The sequence below is a fragment of the Phacochoerus africanus genome, chromosome 7 (genome assembly GCF_016906955.1).
Source record: "Phacochoerus africanus isolate WHEZ1 chromosome 7, ROS_Pafr_v1, whole genome shotgun sequence".
In the NCBI taxonomy this organism is placed as follows: Eukaryota; Metazoa; Chordata; class Mammalia; order Artiodactyla; family Suidae; genus Phacochoerus; species Phacochoerus africanus.
In genome coordinates this window covers 105210931-105223403 of record NC_062550.1, presented here as the reverse complement: position 1 = coordinate 105223403, position 12473 = coordinate 105210931, and the positions used below count along the sequence as shown (strand labels likewise).

Below are 12473 nucleotides of genomic sequence, written 5' to 3'. Positions count from 1 at the left end.
AAGAAGACACAGGGTCCACCACTTGGGTCTTCTGTCTGAGTTAACACTGAGTGATCAATCCGTAAGCTGACGTGCGCACAGCGGTTCATTCCGCGGTTAATCCATCTAATCCTGCTAATATTCACGTCAGGTTTTTGTCAGGTTAACCAGTCAGATCTCACGAGAACCGGTCCAAGTGCTTTGCTACAAATCAAGCTATACTAGGTTAGCAAATCTGCCTCATTTGAACCTAGCAACCTTGTCAGAAAAGGAAGTAAGGACAGGTCAACATAAAACTTGTTTTCAGAAAACGCCAACTGGCATCTGGTGATCGGCACAATCGCTTCTAAAACCAGCTGTCTAACACTGGCTGCTGGAATTCTGCCACTTAGAGTAGAAGCCCGTTTTAAACAAATGCGCATGTAAATGAACTGCTGTGCCTCACTTCCTTCCTTTTTCCTTTCTCGGTCCATTTTACAACTCTTAAAAGCCCCCTTTTCATTGTCTTCAGAAATATTTCACAAAACTCATACAACTCTGGGCTTCAACATGCTTGATTCTATTCTGAGAAATTTGTGGCCAATTTTTCAATTCATTCTTAAAACTGATACTCATCATTAAATGTCTTTCATATTCATATAAAACAGGCAAAAGAGCTCAATGTAATAAAACTGCTTTTCTAGATTTTTTCCTCTACATATTTCCCGTTACAATTGTTTAAAATCCTGAATTCCAAATTTTATCTTTTAAAATCCATTTATTTTCAAAACTATCTGCCTTCTGGGAAATTATGCTTATCTTTCTGTGTAGTACACTTAACAAAAGCTTCAAAATGATCCAACTAAACCCCTAATTCATTTCTGTACTTGTCAAACTCTCCCAAGAAGTCCATCACAGCGACAACCAGTCTTTCCTTATGAACTAAAAGGTTCAGAGAAAAGACAGGCATAACATAGAAATAAATGCCTCACCTCCACACCAGCTTCCTTGAGCGGCCAAAGACCAGCGAACTAAAATTCATTCATTAATTGTGCTAGTGTCTCTATATTTAATCCTGAATACATTCCTGGAAGTAGCCACAGAGGCATTTTTCTCCAGTTCACATTCACCTTCATCACTTTTTTCCTGGCTTGTTGTAAAAGATTCAAAGATGATATAATCCAAAACATGCTATATTTCCCTCCCAGAGATAACTTGGATTTTTTTCTATGCAAACCAACATTCTCCCCGACCCCCAAGGGAATCATACCATGCATACTGTCTTGAAACTAACTTTTTTGACACTTAGGTGTATTTTGAAAGGAAGCAATTTATATACCATCAGTCCACTTCACACGTAAAACAAACACAAATGCCATCTCCCACACCCCCACTAACATTGGCTTTAATTGTCAATGGTGAGTTAAAAAGGGAAGAATCCTGTGATAATTTAAGTCAAGGTTTAATACACAGCCATGTCCTATTTAATTTACACTAAAACAAGCCCAATCATGCTTGCTCATGGGCAAAATAACCCACACAACCTTTTGCAGAGCTGCTGCTTTTCTTATTAACTATGCAACTTAAAAAATTTAAATATGCAAAACAACTCTCGTAGTATTTTGAACAAAAAGGGGAAAAAAAGACCAAAATATATTAGGCAAAAGAAAAAACATATCAAGGGAAAATATATCAAGGTAAAAAATGTATCAAGTTTCTTAATTATAGCTAACATTTTACCTTTATTCTCCCTGAAAACACAACTTAGCAAATTTAAAACCCAAAGGAAGTTAGAGATTGCTGAATGCTTCACCTGTACAACTCTTAGCAAAATCCAACATCCTCTGGGAGAAGGTACTCTCACCTCTCCTTTTCACCCATGACCTTCCTTGCACAGTGCACTATTCCAGGCAACAGAAGACTGTGGATTGTTACTAGCGCTGCTCCTTTACTCCTTTCCCACAGTTCTGTGCTCCACCCTCCCAACCCCTCACACCCCTGAAAGTGCATACCCTGCTCTCCCCCACAATACCACAGAAGTAAATTTCACCTCACTTAAAAGGGAATTATTTTTTCTGAATTGAAAGGCACAGAAAAACAAACACAAAATTTTGCATGAATTTTATGACAGCTCACCAAAACACTAAATAATCTGTGAATCCTTATTCTGTGCTTTTTCTGTAGCCTCATAAATTCTTTTCTTTTTCTTTCTTTTTTTTTTTTTTGGCATTCAAAAAAGCTAAGAGAATAGGCTCAGTCCAAGGAGGGGGGAGGAAACTTCCAAATAAGATGTCTACATATTATTTGTAAGCAGGCCATCTCTCCTCCAGGCTGGCTCAATATGCTATACATCTCCTTTAGCAGACATTGCACACTTGATTGTCACTGTTTGTTTACTGCCCGTCTCTCCCAACAGCATTCAAATAGCCTGCTCCTAACGTACACAGTAAGCACAAACCAAGTATTTACTGAGTGAATACATCCTGTGAAAAGCACTCCATTGGCCCAGGTGTCCAAAGTGGACGCCAAGTGCATGCACACCTTTGCGTCTACTCCCCCACGCCAACCGCTCGCCATCCCTGTCCACTCTATTTCTCTGGAAAGCCTGCCCTTTCCTCCAATCTAGGCCAGAGGGGCCTTCATCAAGCTCCTCAGCACTCTGTACTACAACCATCACATACCCTACACATAACTGACAAAAATGTATACCTTCCTTTTATTTATTTAAACACCCTCACACCCTGCAAGCTGTGTCACGGCCAGGAAATGACTGGCTGTCCTCTTCGCGTCATGACTGCAGTGATGACTGCTGAGCCTACGCTGGGGTTAAGGAACAGGGAGGAGAGGATGACAGCCTCCGCAAGTCCCTCAACTTTTAGTGGTGAACACTGATAAATACACAAATAATTTCATCCTTTAGGACATAACAGCTTATTACAAATTAATTCACACGTTATACAATAACCCATTTCTAGTGCATAATTAAAAGGCTTGGGTGTAGGAGCTCCCGCTGTGGCTCACGGATTAAGAATTTGATTGCAGTGGCTCAGGGTGCTGTGGAGGTACAGGTTCAAGCCCCAGCCCAGCACAGTAGGTTAAAGGATCCGCTGCTGCCACAGCTGCTGATTCAATCCCTAGCCCAGGAACTTCCATGTGGTGTGGGCTGTGGCCATTAAAAAAAAAAAAAAAAAAACCTTTGGTATATTCGGAGTTGTGCAACCATCATCACAATTAATTTTAGAACATTCTGGATCACCCTAAAAAGAAATGCTATACCCATGAGCAGTCACCTTCCATTTCTCCTCAAAACCTCCAGCCTTTGGCAACCATTAATCTATCTGCTGTCTTTACAGATGTACCTATTCTAACTAAACATTTCATATAAACGGAATCCCACAATACGTAGTCATCTGTGACGGGCTTCTTCCGCTTAGCATAATGTCTTTAAGATTCATCTGTGTTACACCAAGTATCAGTACTTAGTTTCTCCTTCTTGTGCTGATTTCAGTAACAAAACACACCACATTTTATTTATCCATTTATCAGGTGATAGTTTGTGCTGTTCTCACTTTTGGCTACTATGATAAAGCTGCCAGAAACACTAACATACTCACTTTTGTGGACACACGTCTCCAGTTCTCTTCGGTATATACCTACGAGTACAACCGCGAGGCTATGTGGCAACTCTGTGTAACCTGGAGGCCCCACCCAACTGCTACTTGTTATTATCTTTTCTTCTTATTATAGCCATTCTAGTATGTGTGAAGTGGTATCTCATCATGGGCTTGATTTGCACCTTCCTGATGGCTGAGCAATTTCACTCTAAACTCCATGAAGGCAGTGCTGACATCACATGTGTTTAAAAGTATATCCTCCCAGCATTTAACAGTGTATGACACAGTGGGCTTTTAGTTCTGTTAACTGAGTATATAAAAAGGCAGTATGGCTTTGGGAAGTTTTTTTTTTTTCAGGTGTGCATGATAGGAGACATTGACTGTATGTTGAAATTGGAAGGGAAAAAACACAAGATGACCCTGAGATTGTAGTTTAGTAAACAGAAGACCGATAATGTTAAAAATAAGATACAGATTACATAAAAAGGAGACTAGATCTCTTTTTAGAGAACAGCTGAAACTGTAAGAATGAACAATATGGAGAAGGAACAAAAAGAGAAACTTGGAACATTTTTCTGTAAGAAAGAAATAGATAAGAAAAAGAAAAAGAAACTGAACAGGAGCATTCATAAAACAGAGTTCCCTTTGTGGCTCAGCAGGTTAGGAACCTGACATAGTGTCTGTGAGGATATGGATTCAATCCCTGTCCTTGCTCAGTGGGTTAAGGATCCAGTGTTGCCACAGCTGTGGCTCAGATCCAGTGTGGCTGTATCCTAAGCTGGCAGCTGTAGCCCCGATTCAACCCCTAGCCTGGGCAGGAGCGGCCTTTAAAAAGAGGAAAAAAAGGAGTTCCCATCATAGCTCATCAGTAACTAATCCTTGAGGACGTGCCTTCGATCCCTGGCCTTGCTTAGTGGGTTAAGGATACCATGTTGTCCTGAGCTGCAGTGTAGGTCGCAGGCATGGCTTGGATTCCAGAGTTGTGGCTGTGCGTAAAGCCAGCAGCTGTAGCTCTGATCTGACCCCTAGTCTTGGAACCTCCATATGCTGCACCTGCGGCCCCAAAAGACAAAACAAACAAACAAAAAAGTTACTTGGGCAAAACATACAAAATTGCAGGTGAAATCCCTAAGAAACAATCTGAACCAACAGTGTCACAGAACAACAAAGACGTACATAGTGTGATATCTACCATATCAAAAGAAATTGAAAACATGCTGAAGGTACTCCCACCATGGTACAGTGGGTTAGGAATCCAACTGCAGTGGCTCAGGTCACTGCAGAGGTGTGGGATGGATCCCCAGTGTAGCCCAGAGCAGTGAGTTAAAGGATCTGGCATTGCCACAGCTGCAGCCCTGAATCAATCCCTGGCCTGGGAACTTCCATATGCGGCATATGCAGCCATAAAGAAAAACAGAACACAACGATATAAAAAAATCTAAATACTCACCATCAGACAACTTGGAAAATAAATAAATTTTAGAATGTACACTTGTACTTACACATGTACACACAAACTCACACAGTGGAACCAATATTCATTAACAAAGACATATCTCTAAAAATGCAGGTCATAAACCGGAAGAATATAATCTCATTTTTAGAAAATTATAAATTGAGTGGAGTTGGATCAAGGGAGTCTGTCACAGTTTTGCTTTGTATTTGTTTTTTGTTTTCTTCTGTTTCGGCTCTATCCACAGAAAAGTCCCAGGGTCAGGGGTCACACCCCAGCCACAGCTGTGACAATGCTGAATCCTTAACTGCTGGCCAACCAGGGAACTCCAGTGTACAAAATTTTAAAATGTCTAAAAATGTCAATAGCACTTAATTTCTTTTTTCATATTTTTTAAAGACACCTTAATTACTTAAATAACTATCCTTCAATTTTTGTTTGGGATAAAATACATAAAAAACTACACAAATTTGAAAGTAAGCTATGTTTAATAATAAAAAGGAGATAGAAGGCAAAGACAAAAAGCAAGGGCAGCAGGCACTGAAGGCTTAGTAATTACTTGAGGCATTTTCGTGTATACCACATTGGAAAAAATCAGAAATTTACAGACATGTTAACGTTAGAAAAAAGACCCCTGAAAGAGTTAAACAGCAGATACTCTGAGAGGGAAAAAATCTGAATATGAAGCTTTTTTTTTTTTTTTTTTTGGCTTTTCTGGGGCTGCACCCATGGCATACAGAGGTTCCTAGGCTAGGGGTCAAATTGGAGCGGCAGCCGCCGGTCTACGCCAGAGCCACAGCCACACCAAATCCAAGGCACATCTGCGACCTACACCACAGCTCACGGCAACGCTGGATCTTTAACCCACTGAGTGAGGAGGCCAGGGACCGAACCTGCAACCTCATGATTCCTAGTCGGACTGGTTAACCACTGAGCCATGACGGGAACTCCCATGAAGCAAAATTTTTATGCAGATCATTCCAGGTACTTGGAAAGGATAAAGAAACGGTTGAATATGTTCCCTATTCCAATATTTTAAGAAAACCTGTAAAAATTAACATACCTTTGTGAAAAACGATCGCTCCTAATGAAATGCAGTGTCATAATCTGGCAACAGCAGCATCAAAATCTTTTTGGAAAACACAAACATTCACAAAGAAATATCATGGGTCAATTCACAAGCTATATAAGCTACTGACTTATCTCAGGCACAATCTGGAACACAAATGAAGCGTTCCCTAGGTTAATCACAAAGACACTGTGCGGTATACTCGAGCCCAAATAATGCACAAAAAATTCACTAAAATCCAAGATGGTCTCTTTACGATCGTGTTCCAATTGAAACAAGTTTCTCAGAAAACATAATCTAATCACGGATAATATTTATTAACCATGATTACTTACGATGTACTTGATTCACCAGACTGTCTCCAATGACTATCATTTTCAACATTTGAAAAACTCTACTGAAAGAAAACAAAAGCAAAACACAAACTCAACTCAACACTGAGGATATTCCAAAGAACCTTCTGGAGCTGAAGCTCCAACAGAAAAGTTCTAGAAATGTTCCAAACAGAGGTAGAAATAATGGATTACGTTTACAACCATCTAAAATAATTTTGAAGGCTAATAAAATGTATATGTACACTTGAGTTTACTACAAAGTAAAGGTAACTGATGTGTGTGTGTTACTCCAGCAAACAGTTAATCCAGGAAAATATACTTTCCCATGTGGTTAACTTCTAAAAGGGTGTCACTGCACAAATTTCTCCTTTGCACTATACATTATTCGAGAAGATGACACAAACTTTCTACAACCTTATGATTTTGGCGGGGGGGGGGGGAGGCAACATGTTAAACAAAACATGTATTCTCAGCTTTTATGGGTTAATAATCATGTTAACACAACACTTTTTAGTCAGTGAGCACCTCTCTGGACGCACATAACGCATTTAAGGAGATCACTGAGGGGCAGCTGCGGAAATGCCTGCGTTTCTTGCCATGGTTTCTACCAAGTGTCACTTCGGACGTGCCTCCGCAACACACACGATGTGGAATGTCCCCACCCACGGAGCAGCATGCGAGTCGAGCAGGCACACTTCGGGCGGTCACACAGAGCTCAACTTTGTCTTTTTATGGCTAGCCAGCACAACAATGCAAAGATAAACAACCCAAACACGCAGACGGCCAGAAACAATACTGATCTACAGGGATCCACAATGAAGTGTTGTTTAGGAAAAAAGGTGACTTAAATCATTAGAAAGTACGATGTAGCTTCTAAGGACAGTATGCTAAGGATTCTTTTTCCAAACCAATACCCAATTACTTGTTTAAAGAAATTCATTTTTAAAGTATGTTACATAAACTGAGCAAATTCTACTTGTACTGGTAATCAGGAATACATTTCATTTCGAAAAAACCTAAGACCCTGCTAAACTGTGACTGTAATAATGTTACTTTTACATCATAAATAAAATAAAAGCAAGTTATTGGTATAAGCTTTTTTATCAGAGTATTTTTAATGTTTGTTAGCTCTGTTCCATTTTCCACACTGTCATCATTTTGCTCTCTATGACCTCTGCTCTTCACAAGATTAGTCTACTTTGTGTTCATTTTTAAAAATCAACAAATATTTGCTATGCACCTGCTAAACCAAAATGCAGATACCCACAGGGATTTAAAGAGAAATGAAGCAAAGTCCCCACCTGAAGGAATTCACTACTTCGTCTGGAGATAAGATACACTCACAACGGCAGGGAGTGTGTAAGTGCCAAATTTAGGGTTTAAAAAGGAAAAGAATCACTGTGTGCCCAGTGGTCAAGCAAATACACACGTTGTGCTTCCAGTCATGCCTTAATATAAATAAGCTGGGAGATACATTCCAGAGGAAGATTACATGCACGGAAATGTAAAGATGAAACCAGTGGTTCCTAAAGAAAGCTTTCACCGATGCCCTGAATCTCTGCAGGTAAATTCTTTTTTGCTCCCTATTGGCTGATTAGGGCCAGCAACTTGTACCCTAACGCAGTACAGCTTGCCATATCCCATTAAACAGGGAATGCAGGGAATAAAGTTTTGAGATCTGTTCACTCTGAACTACTCTACCTGCATGAAAGAGCATCAAGAACACCTGTGGTCAATACAGCAATAATCTTACCCATGGATATGAGTCCCCACCGCCCTTTATTTGGATACCATATCTTTTTGTTGTTGTTAAAATACTCTTTTTTTAATGAAATGATGACGGCAGAAGGGTAATCCAGCTGTTTGTTTCTAATGTCCTAATGTGACAACACAAAAATGAGATTCCCCTCTTTCAGCCACTGAAACAAAAACATTTTTTTATTGGTCCACGAAGTGTAAAATTCTGGGAACCAATGATCCGAGGAGCAACAAGTACATCACATTTCAAATGGTGCTCTCACTGACCACCAAACAGAAAAAAGAGTTCTACCATCTTCTTCAAGGTAAGACTTGATATATGATTTGGATGAATTCTGCAAAATGACTTAGGGCATGAAATATTCTTAGGACTTAGATATTCCTAAAGAAAGGTTTCCAATTAAAATCGAACATGACTAACATTAAAAAGTTTATTTTACTAATTCAGAAGTTAATTCTGGTAACTTTATTAGCATTTCATGTAACATCTCAAGTCCTAATTATAAATATCGATAATCACTGTACAGAAAGTAAATTTCAAAAGATTACGTGAAATGATGGTGATAAGCCAGAGCTTGCTTGCTTTCCTTTTTGCACTATCACTGATGAGTTTACCTATAATTTTTATCTTTTCATTGAAAAAGTTAAGTGTGTATGTGTATAAAGAACACTATAAATGTGTATAAAAATGCCTAAAGCATTCATATAAGCTGTTTTCAGGATAAAGAAAAATGAAGATGTTTAAAGAATAAATAAACTCTGTCCTAAAAAAGCAGAGTTCTGTTGCTGTTATAACTTCCTTTGTAACTTCCCAAAGCACTTGATCAAATATTATGCACATAATGGTCAATCAAAAACAATCCTGGCAGTTCCTAAAATTTAGGACAGATTTTGAGATTAATTTAGGTATAGTATTACTGCACTTCAATTACATAGAAAGTCAATAGATGAAGAAAAAAATTTTATCTATGTGTCTATGTTTCATGGGATCTCTGCTGATGAACACAGAAACTCCCAACTATATCAGCCATAATGAAAGAGTTAAAAACACCTTCTTCTTCAGACTTAAAAGGCAGTAGCATGGTGTTCAGTTTGGGCTCTCGAATCACATAAACCTACGTTAGAACCAAGCTCTACCATTTATTATCTTAGTAGCCTTGAGCAAGGGAAAAGGGATATCGTGAGAATTAAATGAGACATTGGTTCTAAAATGATCTACCACGATGTTTTACACATAACAAACCGTCAGCCAATCCCTCTCCTCAACGTAACACCGGTAAGATATGGTTACTACGTACCCACTACAGCTTCGAACAAACTCACAATGACTGTTGGGGTCTTCAACCTTTCCAAGAGCGAGATACATCAAAATACCAACAGCCCCTTGCCACCCTGACTGTGGAACCCCACCAACTTTCACAAGAAAAGTGGGGTGAAAAATCACAATTTTTGGCAGGGAGAAAGGCAATGAAAATAACAACTTCAGGAAGCATTAAGAAGTAATATATTACAGCAGTAAAAAACAATGGTTTGTATCTCACCTCCCTCCAAAGGTTTCTATACAGTTATAGTTCTTAAATTATCTAAACTAGATAGTTTTTAAAGTACATCTCTTACGTGAACGGTCACGTAAAATGCATTCACAAACGGTGAAAAAAAGCTTCCTCTATCCCTCTACCGTTTCTACCTAGCTATATAAGAAAGTGCTCAGTCATAGCTTGCAATCACACTGTAGCTGAGGCACACGAAAGATGCTCTTGGTTATGACACTTCAAAGACCACAAAACTGTTGCCAGGAAGCACAAAGGCAGCAACTGCAGAGAAGGCATTGTAAGAGCAGCAGTGTGGGCCGGAGTGCCTACCAGCACATCCCGTATATGGCTAGGGCTGTCCATTCATCTGCAGGAAGTGTGGGGCCAGTTTGGGGTTAGAAGTTTTGTTTATTTAGTGTTTTTTTTTTTTTTTAATGGTTAGGATGATTTCAATAAAAACTGTCAGCACAAAGTATTATAGCTTTTTAAATAAAACTACGTAGAGAAAATAATTTATACCACACATTTTTACAACACAGATTTTTAATATTAATTATAAGGGATCCAATAGATTCTTCCAAGATCTTAACATCTCCCACCAAAAAGAAAAAATAAAGTGAACAATTACAAACTCTATATTCAGTTTTAAAGAGATTTCTTACATAGAGCAATTACACTATTCTCTAACAAGACTCAGTATCAGCTGCTTCCAGCATCTTTTCCTCTGGGTTGGAAAAGACTTTAAGCAGCCCCATTAGAATACTTCAAAAAGAAAGTTCCATTTCAAATTATGATTCATTGGAAATGGCTTGGCTGAGAAGATTAAGCACTTAGAAAACACTGCACAGAAGTATTCCTTTTACTGACAAGAGAGGAGTCACGTATTTTTCAAAGAAGGTTCAAATGGCTCCCTTAAAAGTTGAAAAAATTTATATTTTAAGAGCCAAAGGATGTAACAGTAAACTTATCTCCAAGTCTGCCTGTACTGGAAAGAAAAGGAAAAGTTTGTTTTAAAGTTACAGTAGCACAGAACACGGGATACTCCGTATTCCTCCATAGGAACTAGGACCGACCTTTATAAAGAAGGCAGCAGATGAACTGACAACTCAAGTGAATGTTTTTCTATCACTTGATTTAGAATTTTTTAATTTGAAGGAAGTTAATACTGAATTTTTTAAAAAATCTCAAGATATTGAAAGCATCTGCACAGAAGATCCACAAGTTCTGCTATACTTGAGGTGTGGTGTGAATGTTCTAACAATTTATCTCAAAACGTACAAATACAAAACCTTGTCTCTATGACACGAGGTAAAAGATAAAATTCAATAAATCTTCAGTGAGCACCTACCAGGCTCTGGAAACACAAAAATGTGGACGATTGGGTCCTTACTGTTGGCCAGGAGAGACAAACCCAAGAACACACCCTGTTCCGTAAGAAGCGTTTTAATAGCACCAATGAGGCCAAATACAAGGTAAAAATGACACCTTATGACATGCGGAATGGATAAGCAAGGAGGCCCTCCCGCACAGCCCAGGAATACCTCCTGTCTCCTGGGGCAGAACCTGACCGAAGCGCCGTGAGAAAAAGAGCGTGTACAGGTGCGTGACGGGGTCACTGGGTCTACAGCAGAGACTGACTCAACGCTCTAAGTCAGCCACACTTTAATCAAAAGAAATGGAAGGTAAGAGGAACAGCCCAGAGGAGAGAGTCTCTCCAGTGCTACAGTCTAACACAAATTCAAAGGACAGAAAGATCCTTTCCGGAGGGCATGGGTTAGCCTGAAGAATGACCTGGATTTTGATTGGCAACCAAGGCGGGAGTATATTCTAGTGGTAGAAAAAGCGTGGCCATACACAGGGAAATAAAAAAGAATACCAGACAGAATACAATGGAGAGATATCAAGTACACGTTAAATTGTCAAACACTTTAAATCTGAATTTATGGAGAGGAGCCAAAATGATACTAAGAGATTAATCTGAGAGCAGTATGAATGCTGGACTGGACCGGGGAGAGGAGAGGCAGGAAAAGCAATTAAGCGATCACTATACTCTAGGGATAGAAATAAGAAAGGCATGACCCAGGTTGATAATAAGAGTGGCAAGAAAAGAGCTGATGCCAAGGCAGTTGTGAAGGCTGCCTGGGTATGCGTAGACAGGGGGATGAGCAAACAACAGTTAAAATCTCTAGAGCTTAAACCAGAAATTAATAGCATCATTACCAGAGACAGAGGCATCAATGAGAAGAACAGGCTTGGGAAACAAAGAAAAAAGTTTTATTTCAGGTTGGATTTTAAAAAATTCCTGATATTGACATAAATAAAAGTTGCTAGTCTATGGCAAAGGGGGTGGACCTCTACTTACTCTATCATTACTTGAAGATATATTTTTAAATAAAAAAACCACAATATATTGAATATTTTAAATCAACATTTCATCACCAGCAAGTAAATGAGGGATTGCAACGCTGTAGAAATGTGAGAAGTGGAAACTCAGTTGGAAGTCACAGGCACAGAGGAAGTAGTAAGATTTTACAAAATCAAAAAGCTAAACTCAAATGCTGGAAGAACTCTCAATCCTATATTTTATGCACACCAGTATCAGTAAGAATCAGCAATAAAGCATTCTACAGAAAACTATTAATAATGTCCTAAAATCTTTATAAAGCATACTGAAATACAGATACATACCGTACAGTATTACAACTCTAAGTAGCTCTTGATCAGAGCTGATTATTGCCCACTCATAAAAATAAA

At 39.0% G+C, this 12473-nt stretch overlaps 1 protein-coding gene across 5 annotated transcripts in view; it reads right to left on the bottom strand.

Annotated features, from left to right (window-relative positions):
- PPP1R12A (protein phosphatase 1 regulatory subunit 12A) overlaps nucleotides 1-12473 on the bottom strand; it is a 150358-nt gene that overhangs the window by 134571 nt on the left and 3314 nt on the right. The gene's annotated exons all lie outside the window — the stretch shown is intronic.